At 55.1% G+C, this 21,683-nt stretch overlaps 1 protein-coding gene across 2 annotated transcripts in view; it reads left to right on the forward strand.

The window, feature by feature from the left end:
• Window positions 1-17,359: 17,359 nt before the first annotated feature.
• STEAP3 (STEAP family member 3, metalloreductase) overlaps window positions 17,360-21,683 on the forward strand; it is a 31,655-nt gene continuing 27,331 nt past the window's right edge. The window contains exons 1-2 of one of the 2 annotated variants that reach the window (XM_012644682.1): window positions 17,403-17,436; window positions 18,354-18,593. The gene's annotated coding sequence lies outside the window, so the exon portion shown is untranslated. Of the gene's footprint in view, window positions 17,437-18,353; window positions 18,594-21,683 lie in introns of both variants that reach the window. The other variant, XM_012644681.1, reaches the window with a different exon arrangement.

Genomic DNA, 21,683 nt, shown 5'->3' on the forward strand with positions numbered 1-21,683 from the left:
TTTTCCTCACTCAGGAATACAAAAAACCTCTGTTCCACACACTTGTGCAGGCACCAGAGAGGCAGGGAGAAGCAGGGCCGACCTCCCAGTCAGCCAGGTGGACAGCTGTGCACACAGAGTAATGGCCCTGCACAGGGATGGGACAAATCCACCCTGACATTTGAGGCAACGAGGCAAGGGTGCAAGCGGTAGGCAAGGTTAGGATTTAGAATTCTCAGACTCCTTGGGTTTCATTGGAGCATGCTGGCGTGAGAGAGCCAGGCCTTGGCCTTGGCCTGGCTCCGTGTCTTCCCATTCTCTTCCCAGCACTGTCAGTGAAGCAAGAGGCGGGGAAGGCCGTTCCAGGGAGAGGAGTGGCTGGACAAGAGGCTGAGTGCAGAAGTCAAAGGGAGAAAGAGCGAGAGGGCAGGGGCCCAACCTCCCTGCTTCCCACCTCCCTGCTTCAGCGCCTGCCCTGCTCATGCCCCTCTGGTCTCCAGCTCTCCAGGGGTACACCCTTGCTACCCACAGGGACATCCAAGGACCAGCAGTAGTACCTGTAAGCTTGGAAATGCAGACCCTCAGGCCCCACCTCATAGCTACTGAATCAGAGTTTGCATTCTAACCACAGCCCCAAGCGAGCCCTGCAAGCTTAGTAATTTGAGCAGCAGTGGTCTACGCCAAACTCCAACCCCAATGGCGCTCCATTTAGCGGTGGTGGGCATTCTGCCTTGTACTGTTGCTTCTGGAGTGCAGCTTATGGAAGTGGGAGGGAGGGGACTGCACTTACCATTCAGTCCCCTTGTGGTCTCTGGGTCCTTGGTCGCTCACAGCAGTCTGTGGGTGGAATGAGCACCAGACACTTTGCAGCATCATCGTTCCCTCCTGATGAAGCTCTTCTTGGTCCTGGCTTCTTTTGGATGCCCTGGGGCACAGTGGCCAGAAGGTCCACTAAGGGGCTCTCTGGGGAGGCGGGGAGGGAGAAGCTGCCCTCACCCCCCCAGCACTCCTGGATGAAAGAGGATGCCCTGGGCTGGGCTGGGGTCTCCTGGGTCCTCAGTCTCAAGCTGCCTTCTGACATCTGCGAGCTTGTTGAGGTAGGACCACGTCCTACATAGGGTGGGTACAGAATATACATTAGGATGGACCCAGCATCTGGCCCACCTCCTCATGTTTCGGGAATGGGCCACTAGGGAGTCTTGGGGAGGAGTAGGCCCTGCCTCATCCACGAAAGCTTCAAAGGCCCTGACCTTGGCCTGGGCAGCTGGGAAGCAGGCAGATGCCCCAAGTTCAGACAGTCAGATGCTCCCACCAAGGATTCAGGTCTAGAGTGAATGACATCAAGAAGCAGGGCAGGGCCGGGCGCAGTGGCTCACGCCTGTAATCCTAGCTCTCTGGGAGGCCGAGGCGGGCGGATTGATTGAGCTCAGGAGTTCGAAACCAGCCTGAGCAAGAGCGAGACCCTGTCTCTACTAAAAATAGAAAGAAATTAATTGGACAACTAAAAACATATATAGAAAAATTAGCCGGGCATGGTGGCACATGCCTGTAGTCCCAGCTACTTGGGAGGCTGAGGCAGTAGGATCGCTTGAGCCCAGGAGTTTGAGGTTGCTGTGAGCTAGGCTGATGCCACAGCACTCACTCTAGCCAGGGCAACAGAGTGAGACTCTGTCTCAAAAAAAAAAAAAAAAAAAAAGAAGCAGGGCAGATCAGAATTCCTGCTGGCCAATGTGGCATCCCTGCCCCCAGCAGCAGAGGCAGCAGGGCCAGTGGTGGCATCTGGTGTCCATAGTGATGGTCACGGTGTCCCAGACAGGCAGTCCCTGCCCCATGACCTCAGCTGTCTCTCCAGCTGCCTGTGGTTCCCACCTGTGTCCCTTCAGCCCCTCCAGATTCCATGAGGGGCCCGTGTCCTGCTCCAGACAGGCAGAGTCCAGGTCAGTGCGGCACAAGTCTGAGCATCACTGAAGGGGAGGGATGAGAGAGGACATGATGCTGTCAGAACCTCCGTGTCATCCAGGGAATTTAAGGCTATTTTTAGCTCAGTTCCCATCATTCGAAGCAGCGTGGACAGACTTCACCGTGCCTCTCCCAGGAGTGCTTGTGTTCCTGGGACACACCTCTGCTATAACACTTGTCGCCTGCTGTTAGTCAAGCATCTGCCTCCTTCATTTGCTTGTGGGTGTTTGGAGCGCAATCCACAATTCCTCTCTGTGTGCCTCAGTTTCTCCACCTTTAATAGAGGAGATTGGATAAGATTCCTAAGGCTGCTTCCCCTGATGGCTCTACGAGCTGGTCCGTGCATTCAGCCAATCCGTCAGCCGTCAAGCGCGCCTTCCTGCAAGACTCTAGCGGGGTTACATACCATGGGAAACTGAGATGCAGAGGGAGGAAAGGTGAATGGCCCAAGGTTAAAGAGACAAAACCAGCAGTGTGGTAAGGGAAGGGGTGTTCATATTACCGCAGGACTCCAAATTCTACCAGAATTGATGCTTGTTCTTTAGAGGGAGGCCTCACTTTTTGCATTCAAGCATGTATTTGCAGATCAATACCCATCAATAATTGGAGGAGATGGGCAAAGACTCTAGCAAAGGTCCCAGGTCTTCCTAGATGTGTCCAGAATAATGAGCGCTCACCCCCCAGATGGTACCATACATTGGGGGAGGTGTTGGACAGTCCCACCCTGCCCCTGCCTGCCCAGTCACACTCACCAACCCCTCCAGGACCTAATGGGGACTCACTCCACACACGGGCCACCTTCAGAAGTCACTTACCCTCTCTCCCTGTTCACTGTAATAAAATGGGCAAGGTTGTTGAGAGAATAAATGGACCTTGATTTTCTCATCTCTAAGTGAGAAGGTTGGACTGGAATTAACAAAAGTATCCTTGACGTTCTTTCCAGCTGACATCCTCGTGCCTCGCTAAGTGGTTGTGAAACAGGATTATGTAAGGTCCCGTGGCCTCACCGATTGTTTGGAGCATCCAGTCTTTTTCCCCAGCTGGATAACCATGTGCCCAAGGGCAGGAATTGTGCCGACACCCACCAGGTGCATGTGAGTCAGTGTCTGGACTATGTGGCCCCGCTGGGTCCGCACTTGCTGTATCAGACACCCCATCTCAGCCCTCAGCCACCTCTGACCTCCGCCCTGCAGGTGGTTCCTCTACAGCCCCAGGGCTTCTCCCACACTGATGCAGGTCACCTGGACAGCCCATCCCAGCTCAGGAGTGCAGGACAGTCAAGGACTCCTGCAGCCCTTGGCCACAGGGATGGGTATGTGGAGTACAGGGTGGGAGGCAGGAACGTACACCCTCCCCAGAAGCTTCCCATGGGATGGAGGTCAGCTCGGGACACACCCTGACTTGACCTCCCCTCCTCCACATCACTGCCCCGGCCCCTCGCTCTGCTCCCTGACCTCTCCTCCCAAATAAACTGCAAGCATGTGCACACCCGGCTGCGGCTCTGCTCTTGGTGGGACTCGAGGCGGGGACTCACGCCCCAGGGACTTGAGCCTGAGCCAGAGGAGGCAGGAGGGGGCACAGCTGGAGCTGTGGGCCCCAGCCAAGTGGCTTCCGGGGTGCCGAGTGAGCTCCCACATAGGGGAGAGGGCTCCTAACAGGGAACGAGGAGGAGAGAACACAAGGGCAGAAATAACCAAGCAGGGGGATTTCTCTCGGACGGCCTCAGTCTCCCTGCCCCTGGCCCTGGCATGGACACAGCCTGCTCTCTTCCCTGGCCCCCAAAACCTGCCAACAACAAGGCAGGTGCTCAAGGCAGCAGCTCACTGAAGTCTGGGAGCGTTGGTGCATAATCGGCACGTGCGGCTGGAAACAGCTTTCCAGAAAGCAGCTCCCAGATCCCATCCTGTTTCAGAGACCCCTCTCTCTCCAGACCCTTCCTTCTACCTTCTGGCTCCTCACTCTTCTCTCCTAGGTTGCCTGAAATACAAAATCCCTGTTATTTTAAAATGCAGGATATTTTACAATCCCATGTGTCCGGTCGCTGTGGCCCAGGTGTGGGCTGAGGAGTTAGAGGGGAGTGTGCCTTTCATGGCGCCTGAAAAGCGTTGTCCCAGAGGAGCAGATCTCTGCCTCTCTGAGAGGAATTCCATCTTCCTCCCAGCCCAAGTTGCCTGACTTGCAGCCTGCCTTCTCAAATTAATATTATATTCCTCTTTATTACAGAAGCATCTACCTGTACCAGTATGAAAGAGGTGGGCTGGCCCACTAAGCATTCAAGGCTCTGAGCAGCACGGGGCAGCTGGCATCAAAGCTTGGGCTGCCACTGACAGTTGTGTAAATTGTGCTGTGTCTGGTGCTAACACCCTGGGTTGGAGAAGGCGCAGCAAGGAGAGGCATAGCAGGCGCGTGGTGGCAGCAGGGAGCAGCAAGAGCAAGTGTGTCTGTCCCCCCAACCACACTCCCCCTCCCTGCCCCTACTGGTCTTTGCCAGCTCCCTGCAGCACCGCCACCCCCTCAGCCTCTTGTGGTTCATCCACCCATGGCTCTGGCCTCTAACCTGGCAGGACTGTATAGGCTAGGAAGAAAAGTGGGGAAGGTTAAGGGAGAAGGAAGTCAAGTCCAAGTTGGGACAATGCCAGAATGTCCAGGCTGGAATCAGCTACAGCCCTCTCAGTGTTCAGACAAGGAAGTAGGAACAGAGAGGGTGACTAAGTCAAAGGCACTCCAGCCTTGTGGGGGATCCTGTGTCCCCGCAGGATGCAGAGGGGATCCTCAACCCCAGCCACACCCTCAGGGTACATGGTCAGAGAGAAATGTGGCCAGTCTCCAACTATGTCTCCCACTTGCACGGGCGAGCCTGCAAGCTACAGCCAACCCACCACCACAGTGACAACGATGTGCTCAGTGACGCCACCTCCTGACACACAGCTGCCAGCCAGTGTTTGCAAACTTTGATTTGCAGCTTTATTAGAGGGTTGGATCAACAAGCTTTTCCTTTAATGAAAAAGAATGAAGTAGGATAGAATAAAATAAAAAACAATCAGATCTTATTATACATTGTAAGGATAAGTTTTGTCTCCCGACAACTTTGTTTCAATTATGGGCGTACAACCTAGATTTGATTATGTGTGTATGGGGATAGGTGTGCTGGTGTGAAAAGGCTTGAATGCCATTGCCTTATACCCATTTGACAAACCAGCCACCCAACACAGGTTCCAAACGTGAGTATTCGCCAACCAAAGGGAGAGAGCTTGAGCCTGGAACAAGCTCCTCAATTCAAGTGCCACTTTCTCCTGGGCGAGAAAGGAGCTGAGGCCACATGCGCACTCGATACTGCCCCACGCTTGACTTTCATAAAGCACCATCCACCGCGAAACCTTTGATTCTCACTGCTGGAGGATCAGTGCTCTCAGCTGAGAGATGGGCGTGCGGAGTCTTCCCATGAGAGCGCTGAAGACGTCGGGGATGATGCCTGTGAGCTCCGGGCACAGGGCACTGCTCCGCAGGTGGCAGGACGGCCCACCGCCAAGGAGGCCCCACGGCCCCTCGTCCCAGCACACTCCGCTGCCTCTGCTCACAGTGTTCAAGGCAGGATACTGCCTTGGAAGAGCCTTTTGGGGCTGCCTGGGGTGGAGGGGTGGAGGGGATGCTTCCGCTCTGCCCCCCGACGGTTCACTTAAAATGAACGGACAGTAGACAGATGAACGGGAGAAAAAGGCATGCAAATTTGCTAAGGTGCATAAGCATGGGAGCCTCACAAACTGTGAGACTCAAAGGGCCAGGTGGCTGAAGCATGATTAGTACCTCTCATAGGCAGAGGGAGAGGGGTGTAGGTAACTCTGAGCCATAGTAAATAATCTCAGGGGAATTGAATGGCCCCAGGAGGCAGACATGACCTTGTAAATGACTCTCTTAGGAAACCAAATGGCCCCACACACAAATTATGGGAAGGTGAGGGGCAAAGCTGCTCTGTGAACCAAGGTTCGGGGTCTCCTCTGATGGGGTGCATGCTCTCAGATCTCACAGCTCCCTCAAAAAAACCCCTTTTTAAAAAAATGTATTGTTATTTTATTTTTTAGGGATGGAGTCTCGCTCCGTCACCCAGGCTGGAGTGCAGTGGAACCACCCTAGTCCTCCCACGGCAGCCTCCCGAGTAGCTGGGATTACAGGCAAGAGCCACCGTGCCCAGCGATGTTGTCGTCTTATGTGGATAAAGTCTCCTAGGTAATTGCCCAAAGCCACCCTCAGAAGCACAGATGAAAAGTCTGTCTGAGTGTGATGACGGTTTTTAATTTTTTCTCTTCTCTGGTGGGTAGTTAATCTTTCCCGTTTGTTTGATAAGATTCCTAGGGAGGGAGTCTTAAGACAATTGCATTTCTTTTGCAAAAAAGTTTCCTTAGATAAGGAAATTCCAGAAAGACTCCCTTCCGGCACTTGGGGGAGTGGGGGGCCATAAATAAGAGAAGGTTAGAAAATTCTTGGTTCTGAGGCAGCTTCTAAGGCCTTCCATTTCTTTTAATTTCGAGTGCCCACCGTGCCCAAGCACTACACTTTGGGGTATCACACTTTGGGGTATCATTCTCTGCATCCCAGCAGGGGAGCGGGGCTGTCTTCAGAGCCTGTGCCAGGTAACCCCCTAAGGGTCAGAGATGGCTCAAGTGGGGTTCACGGGAGAGGTGCCCCAGGCCTCAGGCTCACCCCCAAACACACTCTTGGGGAAGTCTGTGGGGGCAGGCTCTTGATTTTTCTCCTCGCTCCGCTTTTCCAAAAGGCAGACCTGGCCCTGCAGCCCGTGCCCCACACTCGGTCCTCACCATGCATGTGGGCACCTGAGGGGGGGCTGCTCCCCAGAAGGCATACCAGACCTCTGGTTAATTTTTCAGCAGCTCCTCACCTGCTAATGGCCCCAGGAAACAGCCGGCTCCATCCCCGCCTAAGTGCTGGCCTCCCCCACACCTGCCCAGCCTGGGCAGGAAGCCCAGCGCTGCCCCATGGCCCACAGTGGCCCACGGCCAACTCCCCACATTGCCATGGCTTCTGTTTGCCCTCTACCAAGGACTTGGGGCTTGGCATCTCATTTTACCCATGACTGTATGTGCTCCCTGTGTGATAGCCTGGGGCACTGAAGACTTGTGTCCCTGTCACTTGGAATGCAGTTGAGTTCCCAAGCACATGCTGCTGAGAGGCATCTTGGTGCTCAGAGGGTGGCAGTAGGAGGAACCTGGCTGTGGGCCTGAGACACTACCGGCCAGAGATTCCCCACCCCTGGCCAGCTCAAGCCATTCCTCTGCCACCACCGCTGTTCCACCATGCTCTGCCTGGCTGGTTCCTGAGTCAGAGCCAGGCTGGGAGATGTGGGTCTCTGAGCCCCCAGCCTGTCACCCCCAAGAAGAAAGCACTCTTGTTCTTTAGGGTGAAATCATTACAACATGAGCCTTTACTTCCATCTACCCAGAAATGTATCCCCTTTCAAAGTGTTCGTGCCCACCCCAGCCCAGCCCTACCACCGCAATTCCTGAGCGTTTCCTAGAAAACTATCTCCAAGGGCTCCCAAGAGATGTTGATGTCACATTGATTCTGACGACACATGAGATAAGCTCTCTCCAGTGGAACCACCGATACCCCTGCTTGCTTTGGAGAGGGAACGGGATTCTTGATTGTCCACAGCAAAACCCGGCCCAGCTATGACCTTGAGCAAAATACCCTGAAAGCTCGGAGTTAACCCAAGTCTGGCACTCTCCGCTCACACAGACCTCATCCCAACCTTAGCGCTCCACTCAATCCGTGCCTGAGCCCACTCGATTCCCTGGGACTGACAAGGGCAACGAGGTGGGAGGGGGAAGGAGGAAGGTTGCAGCTCAGCCCCACCAGCTGGAATTCTTGCCCCCTCATACCTGAGTATTTGGTACCTCCAGGGCCAAGGGGGACCTCCTTTCCCAAGTCTAAGGCACTCCTGATCTCCCACCCAGGATTAACTTCTTCCCTAGATGACTAGCTAAGAGAACTCATTCTGTACAACAAGAAAACCCCACCCCCAACCAGCCACAGAGTGTGGTCTGGCCTGGACAAGGCCGACTAAAGAAAAGAGCAACGAAGACCCCCGTAGCTGAAATAGACTTTAAGTACCTTAAAGATGAGCCAGGCCCCAGGGCTGAGGATGGAGAGCTGCCCCGGTGCCACCATGTTAGGGGCCCAGGGCCACTGCAGGGGCGGAGGGGATTGGCGGGATCTGGAGCTCTACGTGACCCCATGCCCACATGCATACACACACACGTGGCACACTACTTATTGATCGGGTGGCATAGCATCACAGGCAGTGGCATGGTGAAGGCAGCGTGGAATCAGAGTCAGGCAGCCCTGGCTGAGACTCGAGTTCTCCTGCCGCTGGCTGTGAGATGAGGAAATCCACTGCCTCTCTCCAAGCTCTCCGTTTCTTTTCTTCTGTGTGTGTGTGCGCGTGTGTGTGTGTGTGTGTTTGGGGGGATGGGGTTTGAGGCAGGGTCTCACTCTGTTGCCCAGGCTGGAGTGTAGTGGGGCGATCATAGCCCATTGCAGCCTCGAACTCCTGGGCTCAAGCAATCTTCCCACCTCAGCCTCCTGAGTAGCTGAGACTACAGGCGTGTACCACCACGCCCAGCTAATTTTTTAATTTTTTTTAGAGACATGGGGGTCTCGGTACATTGCCGAGGCTCGTCTTGAACTCCTGGCCTCAAGTGATCCTCCCACCTCAGCCTCCCAGAGTGCTAGGATTACAGGTATCAGCCGCCATACCCAACCTTAAGCTGTTCTTTTCTATGGAATGAGGACATTGTTCCCAACCAAATAATCTAAAGCCCATGCCTGTGCCTGAAATCCTTCTCTCTAGTATCCCTTGGTGCCCATGTGTCTGCAATCTTTCTCTCTGGTGGCCCCACTTCCTGCACAGTGGGACCTACCCACGGCACACCATAGTTGCTTGCTGTCTCCTGATGAGACCCACTGAGAAGGGACTGTGTGGAGGGAAGGCGGTGGCCTCTCCCTGTGAGGCCCTCTGAGGCTTAAGGCAAAGTCAGAAGTAAAAAAGAGGGGGGCACCCCTCCCAACCAGCTGCCATCCCAGGGAACCCAGCCTAAGGCCAGCTATGTTTACATATTATTTGCATAAATCTGCATAAGTGCTGTTGTCCTATTGCGTCTTATAGTCAATTATTGCATTCAGGCAGCTCTGTGTTCCAGGAAGGGGGCACCAGCAAAGATGTGGCCTCCTGGGCTTGATGACAAGAAGGTACCCAAAGCCCCTCTTCACCCCCAGCAGAAAATATCTCCCCTCGGGCTGCCCCATGCTTTCCCTGAACCCACCCCCAGGCTACTGCCCACTGCCTTTGGTAGCTCCCATCACAAGTTTCTGGTAATTGGGGAAGGCATGGGGCCTGGCACCCCTAACCTCTCCCATTCAGTGGACCCTAATTTAATCAGATTAGAATTTTCCCATTTAATAGTATGATAGGAAGACTATTAATTGTTATAAATCATTCAATAATAACTTGTATATTTCAAAATAGCTACAGGAGAAGAATTGTGATGTTCTTAACACAAAGAAAAGGTCAATGTTTGAGGTGACAGATACCCCAATAACACTGATTTGACCATTGTACAGTATATACATGTATCAAAATATCACATGTACCCCCTAAATATATACAACCATCAATTTTAAAAAATCTTCCCCATGTTTTAGCCTGACCTCACCTACACACCAGGTATGAGCAACTTCAGACTCCTCAGACTGTTGGAGACGGAGGCCCGAGGAGGGGGAGGAGCTGGCAGAGCTGGTGTCCCAAGGAGTCAGAGTGGCCACAGTGGCCTGGAGCAGAGAGGTGGAGGAGAGGGTGCTTCCTAGGAGGATGAGGGTTTCTGGGGCTGCAGGGAAGAGTGTGAAGTGGAATGAGAGAGCTGAGGGAAGACTGGGCCTTGCAACCACCCAAATCAGGCCCCCCAACAGGGCTGAGGCTGAGAGACAGAGTGCACCCTGCTTCCTGGCGTTCTCCTTCCATCACCCCAAGCTTCTGACATCCAGAGAATTGATTGTGGTGGAGAACGACAAGGAGCCAAGGTGAGGGGAGGCGGGGAATGCAGTGTGTTCAAGGCCTACTTTGAACCATCTGTACTTGGTTTACTTTGCCTGGTGTTACCATTCCCATTTTACAGATAAGAAAACTGAGGCTCAAGATTAAACCTAGGTCCTGGTAACTTCAAAAGCCTTGTTCTTTCTAGGCGTCAAAGTCAGTAGGTGGGCCATGGGTCTTACAGTCACGTCCCTTCCTGGTCTTGACGGGCAAGACTAGGACCTTGGCTAAATTGCCTGTCTGCAGACTTTCCAGCCCCAGCTGAAGACCTGCTGTGAGCACTTGTTTTGCACCCTTTGATTAAACGTGTAGCCTCCGGGTCTGGGCAACAGGCTTCCAACACTCAAGACTCATTTTGTCCCCTAAGTAGACTTCAAAACACAGCCCAGAGACTCCGCCTGCCAGTTGCCCATTAAGCCCAGCCTGGCATCTTCCTTCTTTGATCCAGCCTTCGCACAGAGAGGGGGGAGAGAGGCTCTTCTGAAATGAATAAGGGCAAACAGACAACAGGGATGTAGATGGAGGAGTAAGCACCAAAACAGACCTGCAAGTTCGAATCCTGGCTCTGCCACTTTTTGAGCTATGTCACAGCAGGCAGATGACTTAACCGCCTCCTGCCTCAGTTTCCCTATTTGAAAACGGGGAAAATGTACTATGAGGATTAAATGAGTTAATACAGTCGAAATGCTTTGAAAAGCACCTAGTATGTAGCAAGCACTCAAAACATGTTAGCTATTATCATCACACAGACAGACATGCCTCCTAAAATCTTCCTGGGCTCCCAGTGCCAGCATGATAAAGCCTTGCTTCTCACCAAAGACAAACCAGGCCTCTCGTCGCCTGCCCCCTCCCTCCCCAGCCCCATCTCCTGAAGCGCCTTTCAGGGCCCCCCAGCCTGTGCACAGGACCTGTTCCCAGCAATTCTCAAAGCAGCGGGGGGACGTTCTAAGATCTCAGATCTCAGACACGGCAAGCCGGCAGGAGCGGGAGGCCCAGCAAGAAGAGATTTTATGAGTCGGTCAGCCATGGCGGTAGGGCATGGTCAGGTTTCCTGATTCCCAGACCAGGGTGCCCAGGGTACCCACAGTTTATGTGAGACGGGGAGGAGAGGGGGCAGGGGCTGCTGGCGTCCACGGCCCACCTGGGATTCCTTGCTGTGGGGTAGGGGGAGGCAGGAGGAGAGCCATTTCCTGATGGCTTCTCAGAGGCGGTGTGGGTTTAGATAATCGCACAGGATAAGGAAGACCTTTTCCCACCTGGAGGCATATTTCCTCTTGGAACTGGCTTTCGGTAGTGTGCCTTCCTGTCTCTGAACATCCTTCTTTTCCTCTCAGAGGGTCTGACTGCAGATGTCTGAGGACAGCTCTGAGTCAGGCATGGTGGCTCACACCTGTAATGCCAGCGCTTTGGGAGGCTGAGGTGGGGAGCTCACTTGAGGCCAGGCATTCAAGACCAGCCTGGGCAACACAGTGAGACTCCATCTCCGCAGAAATTTTTTTAAAAAACGAATAAAGATAGCTCTGTTATGATGTCCCTCTTGTGTGCATGTCCATGAAATCAGGTAGTAGGCCAGATAGAACCAGACCCTCCGTGACTTACCCGACATTCCACAGACCTGCTTCCCTGCTGCGCAGATCTCAGGCAGACACACCAAGGGACTGGGGGCGGCTGGTGGGATCTCCCCCGGGCAGCCTGTGCCACATTGGGAGGAGAGTTTGAGAGAAAGGCTCTCCGGTCAGACTGCATGGATGGGCCCTCGCAGCAAGCTGGCCCCAGTCCTCGAACTAAGAGGGTCACCAAAGGTGTGTAGGCCACTGCCCACAGGCACCCTCCACCTAGGGAGGCAAAGGTAGCAGATCTGGAGTCAGTCGGACCTGGCTCCATCCGGGATCTGCCACGTCCTCACTGAGTGACGCTGAGCAAGTCACATCCTCACCTGAAAAATGGGGCCGATCCCACTCATTTCGCAGGGTCTCAGTGGGGACTGAAGAGGGGTGATCTCAATGTAGCACAGGGTTTGCCACAGGTGGGACTCCAGCACATGTCACTTCCTCGCCTCCCCTTGAGGGCCAAGATCAAGGAGACCGAGAACTGGGCAGGTTGAAACCCAAGCCCTGGAGGCAGGGCTTATCTCCACCTCTGATCCCAGTGTGTTTGCAGCAGACCCTGAGGACAGTGACCACCCTAGCCCTGCCTGCCCCTAAGCCTCTGCTGACACTTATCTCCACGGCCCACGCTGAGCTGAGTGAGTCCAGCCTCAAGGCTACATGTGACTTTCTGGATCTTTGAGTGCAGCATTTTGACAGAATCCAAATTTTATAGACCAAATCCTTTTAATAAAGGTATTTGTTCTGTGAAGTTTGGATGTGGTCGAAGGGCCGCACTTGGGGATCTGGAGGCCACTGTGGCCTTGAGGCCGCAGGTTCCCCACCCCTGGTAGACCACGGTGCCCAGCTGGAATGGAGGGAAGCCCTTACTGGGCCCAGCAGCAGATTCCACTCGCCTGCGATGATCACACTGCACTGCCCTTCAGCAGGCGGGAAGAGAAAGGCACTCACCCCTAGGCAACGGCAGAAGCCTGGCTTTAGCCCCTTGCTGCTCCAAAGGCAGGCCCGCGATGGCCTGGGAGGGTTTTAGAATTGCAGAGTGCCAGGCCCACCCAGACCTCCCAAATTAGAAGGGCATTATAACGAGACCCCCTAGGAAATTGCATACAGAGCAAACTTTGAGAAGCGCAGCCTACAGCACCATTGAGGAACCGACGACTCCCTGAACACCTGGGTGGACGCAGGTGAACAGAAACCTAGAACTGGAGGGTGCTCACCCTCACCAGGGCACACTACAATAACACACTGCACTGTCTTAAAGGTCCTGTGAGCCAGTAGCCTGATTTCATCCGCTTTTGAACTTCTGTCAGTATGGAGGGCATGGCTCTCGCCTTCACAACACTCAGTACCTATTACACAGAGCCCCAGGGAAAAAATATGACTGGTGTATTTGCTCCCTTCCAATAACTGATCATATTTCCCCTTTACCATGGTAATGGGATACTCAGACCCATGTTCCGACTGTATTATCCTCATTAAATATATTTAAATTCCACTATCTTTTCCCCAACCCATGATTTTTCTGCGTCTGGTTTATCATTAAGCTTTTCCATGTAAGCTGTCCCAAGTTGCCTTTTGAAAAAGCCGACTGTGTAAGCAAAATAAATAGGAAAGGTCTGTGCATTCCGGTGGCAAAGCTCCCTTTCCCCTGATACCACCACCCTGTCACGGTCATGGCACACCCTCTGCTGGGTTTTGGAGATGAGGATGGAGGGGTTGGGAGTAGGATGCCTCCTTGGCTGTCTGACAGGAGTTACTAAGAAAAGAAAACCCAACCAGCTGGGGGCTCTTGAGGGGCCATCAACACAGGACATTCACACCGTGCTCCTCGCCGTGTCCTCCCTGCCCTCAGAGCCCATCTCACCAGATCCGGAGCTTGAGGTAGTGTCCTCTCTGCCAGGCAACTCTCCACAGCCTGGGGCACGGATGGTGGGATAGGCGCCCTGGTCACCAGGAGCCACAGCTGCCGTCTCTCCTATGCTGCTCCTTGTGTTGCTGGGACCTCCTTGTCACGAGCCAAGACAGTTGATCCTACACAAAAATTTAAGTACCTATTATGTACCAGGGAGCTCATTAGAAAAATCCCCCCTCCATCGCCAGTCCTTTATCCACCCTCCCCTTGCGGCATCTACCTTTAGAACCTTCTCCACACTCTCGTGCTGGCCATAGCTAACCTCCCTGCAGATACACAGATCTCATTACACGGAGCTCAGAGCATCTCCTGTCTGCAGAGCTCGCGTTGCAGTAGAGGATGGAAGGAGGGCAGCCTTGTGCTGCAGCAGGATACCGAACTCTGGGGTGCAGGGAGATCCGGTGTGTGGGGGGTGTCCTAATGTCCCATAAGCCACACCCTATAATGCTGTGCAACACTGGCTCACAAGAACGTGCTGTGGAAAGCGGCAGCTTGCCACCCCGCTCGGTGGCGTGTCTCTGTCCCAGACCAGTCCCTTCGCCCGGCGCTGCACTGCCTCCGCTCTGAGTGTTGCTGGCATGGCTGTGCCCACTGGGTCATCACGATGGCAAAGACAATTCCTCCATTTGCCTGAATCCCCCCCGGATCCTTCACCCCAAATGTAGCCTCACCACCTCCCTTACACAAGAGAACAGCCGCCTGTGCCCCCAGAAGCTCGGAGGGGTCTCAGGGCACCTGGTCTAGCGGGACGAAAGTGTGGGGCAGGGGAGCAGCACCCTCCTGGGGCCACAGCCTGCCCTGGCCTGGGCAGGATGAGATCCAGGTGGCCTGGCTCCCAGCCAGGGCTGTCAAAGTGTAGCAGGCACACGGCTACCCATGGCCAGCTCATTTTCATAGTCAGAGTGTTTATTTTATGGAATGGATATGCTCGATCCCAGCCTATAAATGCTGGATCAACCCAAGAAGCTGAGACTGAAAAATAGCCCTCTCCTCTCTGGTCCAAGTAGGAAATGAATCTAGATTCTCTTCCTAGACACTCTTGTCTTCTTGGCCAAAGGGCTAGCCTTGTCTTCAAGGAAAAGGGCAACCCCAGGAGCTCTAAAAATTGAATGCTCAGGGAGTCCAGGTCCAGACATCCCTAAATGCATGTGTGGAACACGCCTGACTCGGCAGCACGCCAGCTCTGGGGCTACAAGGGAGGTGAGTGGGCCAAGCCGTGGGGGAGCTTCCCAGAGGTGCTGAAGGAGGGGGCTGAGGAAGGGTGAGGTCAGGGGTGCATCCATTCAGCAAATATTTACTGAGCACCTACTATGTGCCCAGCACTGCCCTAAGCACCACGGATACAGAAGTGAATAAACACAAAAACCCCTGCCATGGAGGAGCTCACATTTCTGCGGGAGAATACAGTTACCAAACAACAGACATAAAGTCTACTTTATAGTGTTAAAAGGTGGTAACGGATATGAAAAAACAAAAGAAAAGAAATAGAGCAAGTACATGGAAGGGGGCTGGGGCAAGTCAGGGGGGCCTCCCAGAAATGATGGCATTTCAGCAAAGACTAAAAGGAGGAATGGGGAGCCGTGGGGACGCCCAGGGTCCAGGCGGAGGGAACAGCCAGGGGCAGGATCCTGAGAATCTCTGTGAGGAGAAGGGAGAAGGCCCGCCTGGCGGGACTGAGTGAGCAGAGATGGGGAGACAGAGGGTGAGGTGGCAGAGTGGGGAGCGGGCCGATCACGTGGGCCTCACGGCCACTGCAAGAGTTTCACTTTTGTTCAGAGACTAGAGACGAGAGATCCAGGGGAGCGTTTGAGCAGAGGAGTAACAGGATCCGACAAACAGCTTGAAAGGATGGCTTTGGACTGCACTGCCCTTGGCAGAGGACACCAGAGTCTGGCCCATAGAAGATGCTCAACAAACCTCAGCGCATCACCCTCCCTCCTGGGGAGGTCAGGGCTCATCTGCCTTGGAGAATTTGGCCCCCAAACTCCAGGAAACATTCCCTGAGCTCTCACCCACACCAGACCCCATGCCGGGTGAGACAGGCTCACACTCAAGGCTCCCCCAGTCCAAGCAGCGGTGGACAGGCCAAGTGCCAAAGGCCAAAGGCGTGGGTCAGGTGCTCTGTCCCCCAAGGTGCGGTGTCACTCCTCTCCCTCCCCTGCCTATCAGGCCCCGCAGTTCCCTCTTGCAGAAGCTTATGCTCCTTTGGGATAATGCTCTGCTAACCTCTGCCAGCCCAGCTCTCTCTCTCTCCAACTCATGGGGGCCCTCCCCAAAGAGACCTGCTTGGATGCTGGAAGGATCTAGGCATCCTTCCCAGGATGCTGGAAGACCTCTCAGCGCTTCCGTTTCCATTTCCCAAGCTCGATCTCCTTGTGCTATCGGTTGGCACTAAAGGAAGGATGTTCCAAGATCCCCATCAGCAAGCGCAGATCGAGTGTGCTGGGCTCCATGCCAGGGCACCAAGGGGCTAGGGACCAGGAAGGTCCTTGAAGGAGGCAGGAGAGGCTCTGCGCCTTAGGGCCTGGCTGAGCAGGGAGCCGGGGAGGGAGGATGTTTAGACATGAGGAACCTACAGCAGTGAGCAAGCACAGGTGCGCACGGGTGGGTCTCGGTGGGAGGGACGGTGGAGGAGAGGCCCCTTGCAGCAGCACTCCCTCCACAGGGAGATCAGAACTCTGCCTCTGCATCCCCATTGTGCCCTTTGGGGTCTAGTTTTGGGGCCACCTCTGAGGCCCAGCCCCTGTCTCTGGGCTCCCTGGGGCTTTATCTCCCCAGCAGAGGCTGGCTTCCTGGAAAACAGGATTCTCAGACTTCCTAAGAATAACCTGAAGCTCCTCATCAGGGACTAATGAAATACCCCCCCAAGAATATTCTAGAAAGAGTCATAAGGGTCAGGAAACCCCCACTCAGCCTTCCAGAAGCTGAGTGAAGTTGGTGCCCCACTTAACCATGAGAGTCCCCGTCTCCTCATTTGTCAAGGGAGGGGAATGACTGCCGCAGCAGGTGTAGTCACTGAGAGATGGCTTCTGCCCCATGCACGTGTCTCTAGAAAGGTACCCAAAAGATATCCTCACTCTACACCCCACCTCACCGGGGTGCTGTGAAGCCATGGGCATTGGAGGGTGGGGGAGGGCAGCAGGTGGTGCCCCAGGGCAGGGAGCTGTCTTCTTCAGAGTCCAGGCAGTTCTAGGAGAAAGGCCACCGCCTGCTCCCAGGCATTGAAACCTGAGGACTACTGGGAAGGTGGGCAAGGGACAGAGATGTGGCGAGACCACAAAGACCCGGGTGTGACCTTGTTCAGAGGGAAGAGAAAGGGCCTCTCCTGTCCCCACTTCCATTGCATGCAGAGGGAAGGGGTCCGATCCAATCTGGCGCCTTGGCCTCTTCCCACCTGTGCAAGCTTGGCTTGCCACTTGTGAAATGGACGTGGATTGAGCAGTCCCTCAGGCTAACGGAGAGGGGACCTAGAGGTCTCCCTGGCCCCCAGGCCCTCCTGGTCCTGGGGAAGAGGCGGTCCTGGAGTTCTGCTTACTTTAATGGTGTGCAGGGGACTGCAGATCAGGAAGTGGCGGGGCTGGCTTTGAACTCCTGCCCGCCCCCCCTCGCCGCCAGTGCAGACAGTGGTCAGACGAGGCTGCAGCTGCCAACGCTGCAGGGCTGGGCGGGGATCGAGGGCCCTGCGGCTCCCCGATTGTGGCCCTGGTAGAGGTGGCCGAGCTGGATAAGCAACAGCGGGCAGGCGGGCGGCCACCTCCCCTGCAGGTCCGTCCCTCAGGGGCGGGTGGGGCGCGGAGAGAGGAGGAGCCTCGGGCCGAGCCGCCTCCGCCGGGGACCTTCAGCCGCCGGCCTGCTCGGAGCAGCTGGCCACGAAGGTGAGAGACCCTACCCCGGTCGCCTTGGGGCTGTTGGCTTCGCCCTGTCCCGGGACTCTTTCCCTGGTGCCCGCCGAGTAGCACCCTGCGCCATTGCCGCGCGGAGCCCGGGCGCTTCCACCTGTCTGCAGGCGACCCTGTCCCCTGGGACTGAGCCACGTGCGCCCGGCGGCGGAGAAACTGGGTCCTGGGCTCCCCGCCACCCCCAACCCCGTGAGCCTGCCTTCCCGGGACTCAAGCCGCGCGCGCCGGGCCAGTGGGCAGAGCAGGCGGCGGCAGGGGGAGGGGCAGGCGGCCGGAGCGCAGGGTGCAGACGTGGGCGCCCCTCCCCGGCTGAGTCCACACGTCCCATGTGCCGCGCGGCTCTGGCCAGCCCGTCCCAGGGGAAGGGCGGCAGCCGTGGGGCGGGATTTTCCAGGTTCTTCCTTGCCAGGTCTCCCAACCCCTTCGCAGCAGGGCAGAGCGGGGACCCAGGCGCCCAACCTTGGTCCAGAGGACGCTGGACCGCCCAGTGCAAAGTTCCCCCTCCTGCCCGCTTCCCGAAATTTGGGGGCAGGCTGCCCGGAGAGGTGTGGTTGGAACTTTGATCACTCTGGGTAAATGAAGGGGAGAGTGCCCCCAGCCAACACGTCGTTTGGGGGCCAGGGGGCCAACCTGCAGGGAAAATGCAGGCAGGTCCTGTTGGAGCCATGGCAGAAGACACTGAGAGGCCTCCCAGGTATCCAGGCCCACCTCTGAGATAGCTCCAGAATGGGGTTCTGGAAATACCCCAGGGAGGTATTTCTATCCATCGGAGTGCGGCCATAATGTGATTAACAGCAAATATTTATTGCACCTTTATGTGTGCCAGGCACCTTGCTAAGGGCTTTGCACACACTGTGCCAACAGGAAGGCCTCATTATTGTCTCTTGTTACAGATGGGGAAACTGAGCCTCAAAGAGCCTGGGTATTTTGCAAGGGTACGCAGGGAACAAGTTGCAGAAGTAGGATTCGAACCCAGATTTACCTGACTTGGGAGCCCAGAGGAACCTACTAGTGGAGAGAGACAGGCCATGTCCTCAGAGGATTCTGCCAACCCAAAGAATGCAGTGCTGGGGGCCGGAATGTCCACAAACCAAAGGATCTCATCTAGGTGTGCCCTCTCAGTCACCTGCAAGGTTTGTGAAAAATATAGATGCCCAAGTCCCACCTGCAGCTGATCAAATCAGCCAGGAGCCCTGGAGGGACTAGACTGTGTCTTACTCGTCTCTGTCCCCAGTGGCCCGCAGAGGGGCTGGCAGGGAGCCGGTGCGTAATCGATGTCTGATGGATGAATGGGTATAGCGGGGCACATGGTGTCACTGGGGGAGTGGTGGAGAAAGGGAAGGCTTCCTGAAGGGGGTTTTGAATGGTGGACAGGTGGCCTCTGCCAACAAGCTGGGAGGAAGATATGGAATCGCCATGGGGTGAAGCTGGTCTCAAAAACAGCAGGGAACTCAGGCCAGGCCACCTGTTTACATGAGAGTTGAACAGCCTGCCCCAAGCTTGTGGAGCTCCCCAGGACCTGGCCTGGTTAAACTGGGACCACGCACGTGCCCTTTCCAGCCTAGAGATGTCAGACAGGTAGATTTCTTTCCTGTTTATATTTCCTGTTCTGTCCCATGGCCCTTCCCTCCTTGGACTTATCAGAGACCTGCCCAGGGTGCTGGGCAGGGCTTCGGGTAGTTAAAAAGTGAAAGTTCTTTACTGCTGTCCAAAGCCCCACACCTGAGCAATGGGTGGGGCGAGGGCAGCTGGCTGAGCACTGGGGCAAGAGCCTGGCTTCGGAGTCAGATGTGCTGAGTCTGAACCTCAGCTCTTCACCCTATGACATGAGGCCCTCTGCTCTCTGAACCTGTTTTTTTCATCTGTAAAACCTTGCCAAGGGCTTAGAACAGGATATCTCCATTAAACAGGGACAATAGTGCCTGGCTGGAAGGTTAATTGTGTAAAGTGCTGAGTTCTGGGAGTGCAGTAAATATCAGATCCCTCCTCTTTCCCCAGAGGTTTGAACATTAACCAGCTGGGGAGCTTCCAGGCTCCTTGCACTTCTCATCTCAACCTCTCAGTTTCTTAGAGAAGGTAACTGAGGCACAGAGAGTGGCCACCAAGTCCCCTTGGAGCTGGCGCTGGCTCTAAAGCCTAGGGTTCCCAGCTCAGTGTGGTGGCTGGATGCCTCCCAGGCTGGAAGGAGAAGTCTGTGCTTCCTGCTTCACTCCCTGTCCAGCTGCAAATGAAAACCTCAGCGGGCTGGGGTGACTTTCAGGCAGTTTGGGACAGGGCGGGGAAGCTAGCCATTCAGGGATGTCAGGCTCCCTTGCCGTCTAGCTGAGGATGGACCCACCCTTTCCTGTCCTCCTTGTCATGTGTAGTGGCCAGGTCCTCCTGGGCTGGGCAGGCCTGAGCTGCGTAAGTTAAGCTCTCCATGAAACTGCTTCCTATCATCTAGACCGGGAATGGGCCTCTTGATTTAAAACAAGGAAGTTTGCCAGTTTAAGTAGTTATTAAAACCGAAGGCCAAGTTGGCTCCTTTCCTCCCTTCTGGGGCCTAGAGAGGCATGTGCCTCATTTTTTCACTCCTACCCCGCCTCTGCCAACCCCATCCCAATTTGGGAGGCTGTGGAGGTCACAGAACTTGGAGAGGAGAAGGCAAGGGGTGGGGGGAGGACGCTCTAGAGGGTACTCAAAATTGGGCCGCAGAAGTCTCACTTCCTCCCATCTGCCCCCTGAAGCTGAGCCCACCTACCTGTCCAACATGACTTCTGACAGGTCCCAGGCCTCTGCATGCTCCAACCTGTCAGCACTTAACAACCTTGGCTTGCCATACACCACCCCCATCACCCTAAAATGACAGTCCTCGTCCCTGAGCATTCAGCCTCCTTCATGGTAAGGCCCTGGGCCAAGCACATTATATACCTGAGGTCATTTGTAACTCAAGACTCTTAGGAGGCAGATAGCGTTATTCTCCCAGCCGTGTAACTTGCCCAAGGACATACGTGACTCCAGCCTCTTCTTTTGATTCCAAACCTGAGACTCCTGCATGTCCAAATTCTGCCTCGTCACTTATTCATTCAGCAAACGTTTATTGAGCACTAACTTTGTGCCAGAAACTTCAAGACCGGCTGAGTCCCGCTTCTGGCAGGATGAGTGTTGCTGTCACTTACCACCCTGTAAACACCCACACCCGTCACGTATTTCTGAATCCAAGTGAGGAGATGCAGTGGCAGTGGGGCCCAGGACCCACAGCTGATGTAAGCCAGGATGCAAAATCAGAGATGTCCCCACAGCCCTGAGCGGGAGGTATCCACTGCTGTGCCTGCCGTCAGGGCCGATGGGTAACTGCTAGTGGATCATAAACTCCTGCACTGCCACGTCGGCCCAGGGGCAGGATGTTCCCCTCCCCTTCAGGTGTGGCTGAATAGACCGGGGTTTGGCCGCTTTGGCAACGTAAGAACTTGTCACTGGAGAATTACTTGGTACTCAACTCTTCCCAATCAGTGTGTCCTCGTACATCCCCATAGTCCCCCGGCAGAACAGGCACAGGTGAGCACTGATTGTTCTGCAATCAGGCAGTAACTTACTCCTGTCTCCCGACTTCCGCTTAATGAGAGCCAGGTGGGATCTAAGCAAACAGGACATTGTAAAGCCTTCTTGAGCTGTCAGATTAAATTGTTTTAAAAAAACACAGACCTAACATCACAAAACCAATCACGGGAAAATGTGAAGGGACTTGAGGATTGACTAACGGGCCTTGTAAACTTTATTCGGGGTAGTGGGCTGTCTCAAAGCCCGTGTGGTAGGGTCTGTGATGGAAGGACCTTCCCGTTACCATATGTGCCCGATGCCGGTGAGGTCACTTGTCTGGCTGTGGGAAGGGCCGGCTTGTGATTTGTAGTGGGCTTGAGAGGGAGAAGGCACGCCTGGGGCTGAGACCCAGCACAGCTGGGGCGAGGGTCTCTCCGAAGGTGAACTCACTCTGGGTGCAAAGCTGGAGGTCAGGGTGTCTGCGAACTGGGCCCTCCAGGGGAGGCCCTTCCTGCACATCGCTGCAGTGGGCTCCCTGGCATCTGAGGGGGCTGCGCTGAGGCCTTCTGGGTGACTAGCCAGGCCTGCACACGGGTCCGTAGAGCACTGGATGCAGGGGGTGTGGGAGTCACCACTGTCCAGCGAATCAGCCGCCACCTGGGCGGGGGACCAGAGCAGCTGTGGGAAGTGAGACCAGGCCCTTT

Source organism: Propithecus coquereli, unplaced genomic scaffold, assembly GCF_000956105.1.
Source record: "Propithecus coquereli isolate 6110/MARCELLA unplaced genomic scaffold, Pcoq_1.0 Scaffold217, whole genome shotgun sequence".
Taxonomy (NCBI): Eukaryota; Metazoa; Chordata; class Mammalia; order Primates; family Indriidae; genus Propithecus; species Propithecus coquereli.